Source organism: Melanotaenia boesemani, chromosome 18 (genome assembly GCF_017639745.1).
Source record: "Melanotaenia boesemani isolate fMelBoe1 chromosome 18, fMelBoe1.pri, whole genome shotgun sequence".
NCBI lineage: Eukaryota > Metazoa > Chordata > Actinopteri > Atheriniformes > Melanotaeniidae > Melanotaenia > Melanotaenia boesemani.
This window is the reverse complement of record NC_055699.1, coordinates 4,643,120-4,655,121: the sequence shown is the minus strand read 5'-3', so window position 1 is coordinate 4,655,121 and position 12,002 is coordinate 4,643,120.

Genomic DNA, 12,002 nt, shown 5'->3' with positions numbered 1-12,002 from the left:
AGAGTCCAGACCAAACATGAAGAAGCAGCATTTAGCTGTTATGCAGCAAACAAGTGGAACAAACTGTCAGTGGAGATTAAACTTTGTTGTTGGAGTGTAGGAGCTCTTTTTGAATTTTTGAATTGTCTCACTTGAATTTCAGTCATGCAAGTCCTTTCAATCCTTCAAAATAACCTTGAAGTTTAGGAATTTCTTTAACTGCATTGTTTTGTTTTTGCAGTGATTCAGCCTTCTTCATCGACTGTAAAGTCCTATTTAAGCAATTCTAAGTCCTCTCTAAGTTTTCACTTGTGTTCTTTAAGGTCCTCATTTTGTTTCTGCAGTAATTTAACCTTGTTTTCATCACTTCACATCTGGTTGTAAAGTACCTTAGTTCTTGCAAATCCTCTCTAAGTTTCTGATTTTGCTCTTTAAAGTCATAATTTTCTTGCTGCAATAGACTGATTTTGTTTTTCGACACATTACACGTGGATTTAAAGTTTGTTTAGTTCTTGCAAATCCTCTTGCAGTTTCTGATTTTGTTCTTCACAGTTGTCATTTTCTTGCGGCAGTAGATCGACCTTGTTTTTCCTCACATCACATGTGGATTTAAAGTTTGTTAGTTCTTGAAACTCCTCTTTGAGGTTCTTGTTTCTGCAGAAATTTTATCTTGTTTTTTGTCACATCGCATGTGGATTTAGAATTCTTTACCTCTTGAAAATCTTCTCTGAGATTCTGAATTTGTTCTTTAAAGTCATCATTTTGTTTCTGCAAAAATGTGATCTTGTTTTTCATCACATCACATGTGGATTTAGAGTTCTTTAGTTATTGAAACTCCTCTCTGGGTTTCTGATGTCGTTTATTAATGTTGTCACTTTGTTTGTTAGTAGAATTAGACTTTCTGTAAAAGCTGTTTGGTTGAGCACACCACTGCTCTCCATTTAAAACTCTAAATGTCATGTCGGGTGCAGGATAGTGCACACATTGCTCTCTCACTTAGCAGAAATCAGTCTGCGAACGCCCCGTCTCACCCTGTCTCCTCTTTTCTTCTTTTGCTCTGTCCTGCTGATTTTTTTTCATCTCTCCTCTTTCTGTCTTCTCTCATCTTTTTCTCGCCTCTCATTTTTTTTTGTCTCACCTTTCTCCCCCCTTGCACATGAAGTCAGCCATCAGCGGTTGAGTTTCATCTCATTTGCTCCCCCCTCAGGCTCTGTGGCACACAGCATTCACAGAGAGACACTGAGGGGAGGAGAGCTGATGAAAGTCGGTGTGAAAACAGCTCTCCCCTCTTGGTTGTCAGCTAACACTAAGGTTCATGAATCACTGTGTTATTACAGCATGTGGGATTGTATGTTAATTTCTTTGAGCATTTAGTTGCATGCTTGTAACTTCTCCTGCCATCCTACATTTGGATGGCGTAGTTTGAACATTGTTTAAATATATTCATTGTCTGCATTTTCATTAAATCAATTTGCTGCTACACGAGCTACAAATGAAAACCTGGTGAGCCACACAACCACAGAATGCATAATACTGTACAACACTATACATGATATTCCAATTTAAAATTTTCTCATCCATTTTTCATGGCTATAAGCCTGTCATTGGAAAAAGAAAAACTCAAATGGCATGATTACATTCATCTGACAAGCAATTCTTGTGGTGACTTTACTGTCGGGTAGCTGGAGCTTTGCAAATACACTTGTACACTGAAATGAGGCATTCAAATGACAGTGTTTGTATATCTTTAGCCAGGTTTCACAATATTTATTGAAAAGTAGTTTGACATATAGCAGATTATTATTATTATTTTTTTTTTTTTGGTAGCAGAATTATTAAATGGACTAAAATGTCAGTATGTTGTATATTTTCTTCCATATTGCATTTTAATGTAGCAACATTATGACTGGGTTGGAGCCGATCATCATGTTAGCTTTTTCATGCCAACCTATGTCATTGTGTTGACAGATAAGGAATGACATATAGAGTGTTTTGCACAAATAACATCTGATTTCTCTACCAGGGAAATCAATGCAGTAATTTATTGAATTTGAGCAAACATGAATGCACCATGTAAGGCAAAAACAGATGTTCTGAAATTCTAACAAACTAAGGCCTGGTTCACACAAATTATTGGGCTGCTTTTGTTCCCGACCAAGGATCGCAAACACCCAATCATCTTGAATCTTAAAAGATTTACCTATAAAATTATCATTTGGTCTGAGGTGTGTTAAGAGCAAATTTGTCCCAAAAATCGTCTCTGAAACGTGTCCTGGCCAAAATCGGAAGTATTGAACATGTTCAGCATTTACGACCAAAAATCTTCACGTGTGTGGGGAAAGTTGTGACTGTGTGGAATGTGACGTGGAATGGAGTGTAACCAATCAGAGAGCAAGCTGACTTGAAATCAAGGAAGGATATAAAGTCCATGTTCACGTTGTCTCCAGTCTGTTTTTTTTTTTTTGTTTTTTTTTCAGTTCTGGATTTTTCTGTTAATAATAGTCACCACCATCATTACTTCATTATGTATATCCTCTTCCATGCTGGGTGTTGTTTTCCGGTTGTTGCTATATTTTTTCTTCTGCGTTTTTGTTTGATCACATTTCATCATGCAAGATTTCTGGCTCGGAGGACTAGATTCTAGTTCAGTTGCGGGACAGCATTGTTATGTATGTGATGTTCTGTACTGAGATTATCAGAGTACACCACACAGAGCTCGATTAAAACTGCCAAATGCCTTTTTCCTTATCAGTACTCCTGCCTGACCCCCCATCAAAACTTTTTGAGACCAACCCCGGCAGAGTCGAGGCATAAAACCTGTCTATCACCAGCCAGCTACTGTGTTAGAGAAGGTCCTGCCAAAAATCATACAGTGTGAACCATGAACCGCTTGTTTCCTCCTTCTCAGCTGAACGATAAATAAACAAATGTGTAATGATACACATCAAAATTACACATCTATTACTATTTTTTGTTTTTATTTATCCTTTAGTCATTATGCTTGTTATTCCTTCTCTGTCTCACCTCTGTCTGTTTGCACAGGGTTCAGAAATCTTGACCTTTTACGGGCATTTTTGGGGCGTTTACAAAGTAAGGCCAACAGGCACATCCTTGAGATTGGGACCTATCTAAGAGAAAAGATTCAAATAATTACATGCTCTACAAACACGTTCATAGATCTGACGAGGGTTTTTATTAAAAAAAAAAAAAAAGTTCTCAAGTACAACTTAACACTAGAAGTCCCAGAGAGGGGTCAATTGACCTTTCTACCTTTACAACCCAGAGATGGGTCGATTGACCAGTAGGATTTTAGCTAAAATCCTGTCTTAAGCTGCGAACAGCTTCTTTTGTTTGTAGACGAGTCAATTACTGGCACACCCCAGGAGGGCGCATACTTAGGGGAGACACTGTAGACTCTTGAAACTGGACTGTCAACTTTTGCCCAAAGCTTGGCTTGAGACACTGCTTGGTCCCCTGAGTATGAGATTGGAGTAGACCTCAAACAGATTCAGAAAGGTTTTCCTGCATTCTAGTATATTTCAAATAATTAAAAATATATTTGATATGATATATGATATATACCTCCTCGACACATTTGTGTGCTTTTAGAAGAAAAAAAAAAAGATAATCATTGTGGGCCTTCAATAAAAAAGCAAACAATTTAGAATGATATGACAAAATGATGAATTCATATTTTTTTAAAAAATCACTTTAAAAGGTCCAGCTCTCCTCTTTTCATACAAATGAAAAAATACAAATTTTTCAGAATTTTTTACCAATTTTTCAAACTTTCTAACCCAATGTTCATATGTCCAAAAAGCCCAAGCAATGAACAATTTTGAATATTTAAAATGAACATTTTTTGATTGTGGTGGTACAGGCAGGGTCTGTGAGTAAAATGTCCAGAAGCATTAGTGTCTAAGTCAAGAGGGCATAAATGTCAACATGACAAAGATATAAAAGAACAACTGTGAATTTTTTCCAATGCTTTTTATTTTTGTCATAAAAAAAACAACAAAACAGTTAAAATAATGCAAGTAATGAAACAATTTCACAAATATTTACACAAGGCTACAGTGGCATGCCCTTGTGTGAATGGCTTTTCTGCTCTTTCAGCAGTCCGTCTGTGCTAAGTCCAAACATGCTTGGCACTTCCATGGTATCTCCATCCTGCATTTGCCACATGTGTATTTGTAGCAGTCAACACATCTTACAGTTGCGCAATTGTTCTTGCATCGATGGTTGACCTGACATTTTGCCCTTTTCCCAGGGCTAGGTGTGGGAGGTTGCTGCTGAAGCAGTTGCTCCTTATGTGCCTTCTTCTGACTCACATGAGAGTTGGCCAACTCTTTCGCGAGCTCAACCAGGAAGTCCACTCTTCTCTCCTGCACTCCGGTGCATTCCTTATGAAGAACATGAGCGTTCCGTGCCGCCATGTCGATCATGTTGTAGAACACGGCGACTGGCCATCTCCGTGTTCCTGCACGCACGCTGTACTCCCGCACCATCTGGTCCATCACATCCACACCACACTTTGTGGTGTTGTATTGTGTGACAGTGTTTGGCTTCCTTTTGGTGGTATTCTCAGTCTCAACCACATTGTGCATGCTGCTGAGAAGATAGACAGTCTTTTTCCGTTTCGGCGCATATACTGTGAGTGTTGCACCAGTGGTGGAAAACACTCGAGTGGTGAATTTAGTGTGGTCCTTCAGTCTAGTTGACTGAGGAATTTCCCGGCGAATCTTGTTGACTGTGCCAAGGATGGTGGTTTTCCGGCTAAGCAGTCGTTGCGCAAGGGACAGCGATGTAAAAAAATTGTCTGTTGTTACAGTTCTGCCCTTATCCATGAACGGCTCCATCAGCCTCATCACTACACTCTCAGAGAGTCTCTCTCCACTGGGACGACTGGGGTCCTTGCCAAGATATGGCAGGATATTGCAAATGTACTTTGATTTCAAGTCACAAGCCAGCCAAAACTTAATGCCAAATTTGTCCGGTTTTGTTGCAATGTACTGCAGAAAACTGCAGCGAGTCTGTTCATCAATAGTGATGTGTCGACCAGGGTTATAAGATCTGATGCAGTTATTGACAAAAGATTCCCACAGATTAGAAATTGCAGCAAACTTATTTGTCTCCACTCGCTCACTGCGTGTGAACATGTTATCAAAGCGTAGGTGTTGCATGATGTTTTGGAAGCGCTTTCGGGCCATAGTAGCAATGATTCGTGGGTTTCCCAGCTCTGCTGACCAATTGTCACGTAGTGATGGAACTTTCTTCACCCCCCGCAAGATAATAATTGCAATAAATGCCATTAGTTCTGGGAGGTTCATGAACCAATCTGCCTGCTCCTTTTGCCGTGCATGCTGAATGGTCCATTCTTGAATGCTACGAAGCATTTCAAGTGTTATAAAACAGAAGAAGCTTTGAAGACGAGTCCGGATACTTCTTCTGGCCTTAGCAGTTGGCTCTCCATCTGTGCCGTATGGTTCTATTGGGGTGAAATTGAGACATGTCCCCAGCTGTTCTTCATGCCACACTGTGCCATCTTTAGCCATCTCTGTCCTCTCACTTCCCAACCGAGCCCTCTTTTCTGGCAGTGGAGCAGTCTCATCATCTGCAAGGTAAACAATTTCACAATTTCAGAGGACGAAAATAGGATGTTTTGGAAATAAGATTAAAAAAATCCTTTATTTGTACCAAAATGGAGAAATTCCAGTGTTGCAACTCACAGTACAGGACAAAGCAGAAAGAAAGAAATTTGTCATACCAAAAAGTTCAATAATAGTTTCAAATCTTACCTGAAGACTGCTCAGAGTCAGAGTCCGAATCCAGCTGAATTTGTATCTCTTCTCCATCTGAGTCACAAGGGTTTGTATCGCTGAGGATCAGGTCCAATGCCTGCTGAGTTGTAAGCCGCCTCTGCATTTTGCTTCCTTCTATTTGTTCGAGGTGAAGCTAGCTACTATTTATCCCCCTCAGCCCACCATCCCCCACTGCCACAGAATTTACCAGACGTTTCAAGGTAACAAGGAGGGGCTGGATGCAATGGGTGCATTCCTCAGGTAATGGCTGCATTTACAAATGAAGAGATGCTAATTTTTGCCAGCAGAGTCGTCAGTTTGGACTAAAGGTCTTTCGACCCTTCTCTGGGACTTTAGGGAGACATCAAAATTCCTGGGACTTCTAGTGTTAATAAATTTACAAAAAACTGTAAGAAGAAATTGGTAAATGCGGCACATTGGCAACTGTCAAATGGCATCAAATGCAACCATTTTGGCAGGACCCGTTGGATGATCTTTCCTTTTCTTTCAACCACTTCCTCTAATCACAACAGGCTATCACTGGGGTTACACAAAAGCCCTATTAACTAAAACCCTTCAAACCTCCATTTTCTTTTTGTTCCCATTGATCCTACAGGGTGACAATCAAATCTCTTTTTTCCTCTTAAACCCTCTGAAGTGGTGGTCACCTCAACTTTTTCTCCTCAGCCTTGTGACAAATCTTTTGCACTGACCACTGGTCTGCTAAAGCCAAACACACAGAGCTGTGATGCAGTGATAATAAAAAAGCCTGTCTCACATTCCTTGTCAGCAGAGTACATACCTCTAACCAGTGCTTGCTAACATGTTTGAATGCTTGAAGCAAGACACAGACGTTGTCAGCTGACCTTTACAAGCAATTCCAAAACAAGGCAAGTTAGCATTGACCACTAACCCTAAAAAAGATAGAGGGGTGCACACTCGCCATGTGCACGCTTACATACAGATGTGCATGTGTTTAAGTCTGGTGTAGTTAGTTTGTATTTGTTATTATGCTTTTTATTTATCTTTTTACTAATGATTTAGGGTAAATTAACTGTTTTTCTTTATTTAAGTTGCATAATGCTGTTTTAATCTGACAAAAATAAAATGGGGGAGAGAAAGATCTGTTCATTTGGACTGATGGACAATGAATGTTACTTTTATCTTTGTACCATCTAGTTTTGGCCCATGGTTTGTTCTTTGCTCTGTGCCTCATGGTTTTGTGACACAGTGCATTTGTTCCCTCAATTTTCACATCACCATCTCCCCTGCAGCAGCATAGTTGGATATGTAGTCAACCAACCAATCTGTTGACACTACCTGTTAGTTAAACCTACTTTACCTGTCACTCTAGGCCTTTGTCTTCTCAAGTGAGCCGTTTATTTTTTGTGCCTCAAGTACTATTACTAACATGTAAGTGTAACCATACTGCTTACTTGCAGAAGACTTTGAGCAGTACTGATTTTAGTATAGCTATAGTATTTGGTATTTTTGTTTTGATGTAGCCACTGAGAACCTTCACTCTCAGCCAAAGGCCAGTCAGTTTTCAGCCATTTGGAGGAACTTTATGGCCAAGAATCTAGCAGAGTCAGATGGGAAGTGAATGGACTAAGCATCACTGAATTTGGGTTTAAGTTTTGACTTTGTTTTTACATCACAAAATAAAATATTTCTTTACTTTCTAACCAACACAGCTGCCGGATTATGTATTCACCTAGTCAACCTTGGCATAAGCTTTTGTTTTTTCTGCCAGAAAGAGCTGGTATGTGGAAAACACAGCCTTATGTTTTGATGCCTGTTTTACTTCAGCTAACACAAAGATACATTTATATAAACACCGCAAACAGCTGGAGCATCTCTGATTTGGTCAGGGGTGGATTTATTTGACTGCCATGTTAAAAAGTGAGCACATTTTCCACCTTCTTTAGGTAAATTATTATACATTATGGCATTGCTCCTGCCTTAAGTAAAAGATCTTTTTCACCACTGGATGGCTTCGCTGATGCTCCTCATTGTAAATCAAGGCATTTCTTTGAGAAAGGAGACTGATCTTTTTACACACACACATATAGATTTTTCTGTCCTGTAGAACAATCAATGCGCCAACAACAATGCCAGTCTGCAGTTTTATGCTAGATAGCATTAAACTTATAATATGCCATTGCCTGTGGCAATTTTCATTAATGACACCTGAAAGACAAAGAAATGTTATCATATAAAAATGACTTTTAAAGCTTATCTTTTGTCCTTGAATACTAACAGTGATTTTGCAGAATGTGTAAACCTGAAAGGGGGAAATCAGCAAGTTGCTCACTCCTCAGCAGATCTCCTCAGGGCACAATATGTCTTAGCCCTGTCAGCAGGTGACCTTTGTGTATCCCTCCCTGATTTCTGGGTTTGTAGGCCTGTGCTGTGTGTCGCACTCTGTTACAAAAGGGCAATATTCTCCATGCTAAGGAGACACTAGTGACAGCATGAATCACAAGGGAATCAGTGTCTTATTTTTATGCAGTTTGAAGGACTAAAAGGCAGGATTTAGAATTAACTTGTCCTTGCATGCTCATGAAATTCTGTCACATGACATTTTTATTAGCGTGCTCCACTAGACTAACCCTACCGTTTGATGGACGGTTGGGGCAAAGCTTTGAAAAGAGGCATGTTAACCCCTACTATTTGTATGTCAGACTCCATAAAAGCATTGCAGTGACTGGTTTATTAAGGTGTATTAATCTCTCTCTATGTGGCACTTTCACAGTGCAGGTCAACTATCATGATCTTGACCTTGATCAACCAGTTTCATCAATCACAATCTGATGGGAGAGGAATGATGTCTCGTAGAGTTTGCTGGTTGATCTACATATCAATCTCAGTGCCCACAAGGCCGAAGTGACCCGAGGTAACCAATGTCATTGATCACACTTAACTGTACTGGAAAGCGAAATGGGATTTAGTTAAATAAATTAATTTATCTATATCACTGCTCTGGAATGCAAGCTGTCACATGTTAGGAATTTGCTGAACATATGGTGGAGATGTAATTTTACTCACTGGTCTGGAAAGTGTCACACAAATATGAAGACAACAAATGAATTCAGTACAGGCCTTGTCAGAACCCAGCGAAGTTGTGATTGCTTTTCCTGCAGTCTTTCTCTATGAAATCAATGGTTTCATGGCCATTGGAGTGGAACTTTCCTCTCCATTCTTTTTTTGTTGTTGGATTGAGATCGCAGTTGTATGAAATGGAGCACTCTCCTGTGACTTTGCCTGACATTCATAGCTTTACTGCAATCTTTTCTTTTTTTTTCTCAAAAAGCTTTTTTTGTTTTGTTTTTTACCCATCTGGCTTCATTTCATCTTTCATTTAGTTGGGACTGGCACAAATCCACTGAAGCAGAGGCATGTCACACATTTTCAGACCTGCGCTCAGAGGGTGATGTGATAGAAATGATCAGTTGCAGCATTTACACTGATCTGGCAGTCCTTCATCCTGTCCCTGTCCTCAGGCATAAATAGCACCATACAATACAGTGCCTGCATGCAGGAGCATATCTTTGCATGCTGATATCTGTATGGGCAAATTACAAACACTGACATAAGCGTACATGCCTTAAAGATGTTCTGTGTAAGGATATCAGCATGCACACGCAACAGTAACAACATACATGTCATGCCTTATGCAAGGTATTACTCTCACTGGGTGATACCAGCTGGTGCTCCACGGCTACAGGATAAGTGGGGTCTAAAAAACTAATATTTGCATGGATGGTTATCTTTATAGGGTCCCTAGCTTTACGAAGTCGTAAACTATCGACTTCATTGAGCGAGGTAAGTATGGGAGTCAAGATAAGAGACAAAGTCCTGACTGGAGTTTAAGTGTACTGCTGTTTATTCAAAGCACAAAAAAGCAAAAGCCAATAAAATAAGATTAGACCATAACCTACTCAGCAGAGGACAAAAATGTTATAAAACATGATCCAGTGTTCCAAGGCTTGTGAAATAATGATCATACACTATATTCATCAAAATAATTTATTTTCACCACTTTTGAAGTGATGAAATGTAACCAGGACTAACTGAGATGTTTACAAGTAGTTTTCTTCATGTCCAATTCAAGTCACGTTTAGTTATAATAAGTTATCTTCTATGCAAGGAGTCTGAAATGCACACGTACCCTTTATCTGCCAGCATTTTGTAACAGCACTGATTATTAGCTTCAACTGACAAATGCTCTGTCCCTGTCCACTGGCCAATTTATTTGCTTTACTGAATTTAGAAAATCTGTGGATTAACATGGAAGTTTATTCAGATTAGTAAATATGCTCCTACCATATAAAATCAATACACAAAGCAACATCAAAAGTGATACTGTAGTATTAGCACTGTGTGTTGTATTCTGGATGGCCAAACACTATACACTAGTGCATCGTAAAAATAAAAAAAAAATCGTATTAACAGAAAAGACAGTTGAAATGACTTTATGAGCGTTAATACAGAAAATATGAGTGTTAAACTTTAAAATCTAATTAAAACTTTTAAAAATATTTTTTTTCGATTCAGTAAATGAAGGTTTAATAAAAACATTGCTAACATTACTAAAGCAGCAACAGCTTTAACTTAATTTTCTTTTACAAAAACAACAACAACAAACAAAAACAGACCCAGTTAAACTGCATTGTTTAGAATTTATTTACAATAAGTCTGATGGATTATTGGCCTCAGTTTAATATTAACCAGGTCAAGTTTTGACAAAGCTGGGAGTTTATCTAAATGACTCTCTGTAAATGTTTCATTCTACTTTTGAATGCAATCAGTTATGAGTTAACATTATTTTTTCACAAACATAGTAATCTGCTAACGTATAGGCCTAACCTGGAGTTGGATTATCCTACTCATAAATGCACACTGACCTGTCTTAAGATCTACTACACACTATAAAATGCAACAAAATCCTGCTCAGCACATGTCAACTGCAGCAAATCAGATCCACACTGAAAGGATAAGCAAACTAAGGTCAAATGAACAAACAAAAAACGTCCTCGAACTACAGTAATGTTAAGATTAACATACTATATGTGGAGTGTGAGTTGCTTGGTTGAGCAATGATGCTTTCAGTGCAAACTAACCACACTTGGGTCTCCATGACCTTGGGGCTCCATTAAACTGGACTTTTTTCCTGGCTTTGCTTTACACACTTACAAAACAGGAGTCTAAGCTTTCCTTTTGGGACTCATTACAAATATGTGAGATTTCCCTCTCTTTAGCAGTTTATTAAAGTAAGAGTAAATACACTCAAGCATGATGGTTTAAAATCTAATGAGATGAGCTTGAAAGGGACTGAAGGAAAAAAGTAGGTTCTCCTTTCTTCCTCCTTGCAATTAAATTATTTCTGCTTGCTTTCATAAAAAAATAAAATAAAATAAAAAAAAAACTTTTTTTTAGAATTCATTAAGAATATTCTCACTTTTGAAGTGATAACAGCCCAACCTAGACATAAAACCAAAGAAAACAAAGTAATTTAGTAGAGACCTATTTACTCAGAGTGAACAACTTTCTTATTTAAGTCCAGACTGGAATGTGTCTTTCAAGTAAAGTTTCAATCTAAGGTTAATGAGAGCAAAAATCCTCCACGTCTAATTTCTTTTTGCCTGTCTTAAGTGAAAGAGAAAATTTGGCTAAGTGCAGGAGGTATAATGAGATCAATTATTCTAACTGTAAGGAAAATGAAACAGAAAGTCATAGTCTTGTTTTTCAGTGCCTCACATAGATGTATTTAAATGTAAGTGGTTCAACCACCAGACCAAAACACAGTGACTTAGTCCTCCTAAATATAGTTAATTAACGTTTACTCCAGTCAATGCTTCAATGCCAGGAGGTCATCATTTCTGCACTGCATAAAACTCCTCACTGGAGACCACATTAGAACTTTTCACTCTGGATGAATAAACAACTTCATTCAAAATAAATGGAGCAACATATTATAATTTCCCAAAAAGAACCATCAAAGGAACACCAATAAACACATTTGAAGTGCATGTCGGGAGAAAAGCAGGATTGGATTCCCATTACAAGCAGCTTTAACAGGAGTGAGAAGTTATCTGTATTTAATTTTGGTGTGCACAGAAACATTTGTTGGGCCATGTGAGCTCTAAAAGTCACTGAACTGGCAATAAATTAGTGCAGTAATCCACCACCCTGGTCCTTAAGACCCACTGTCCTGCAGGT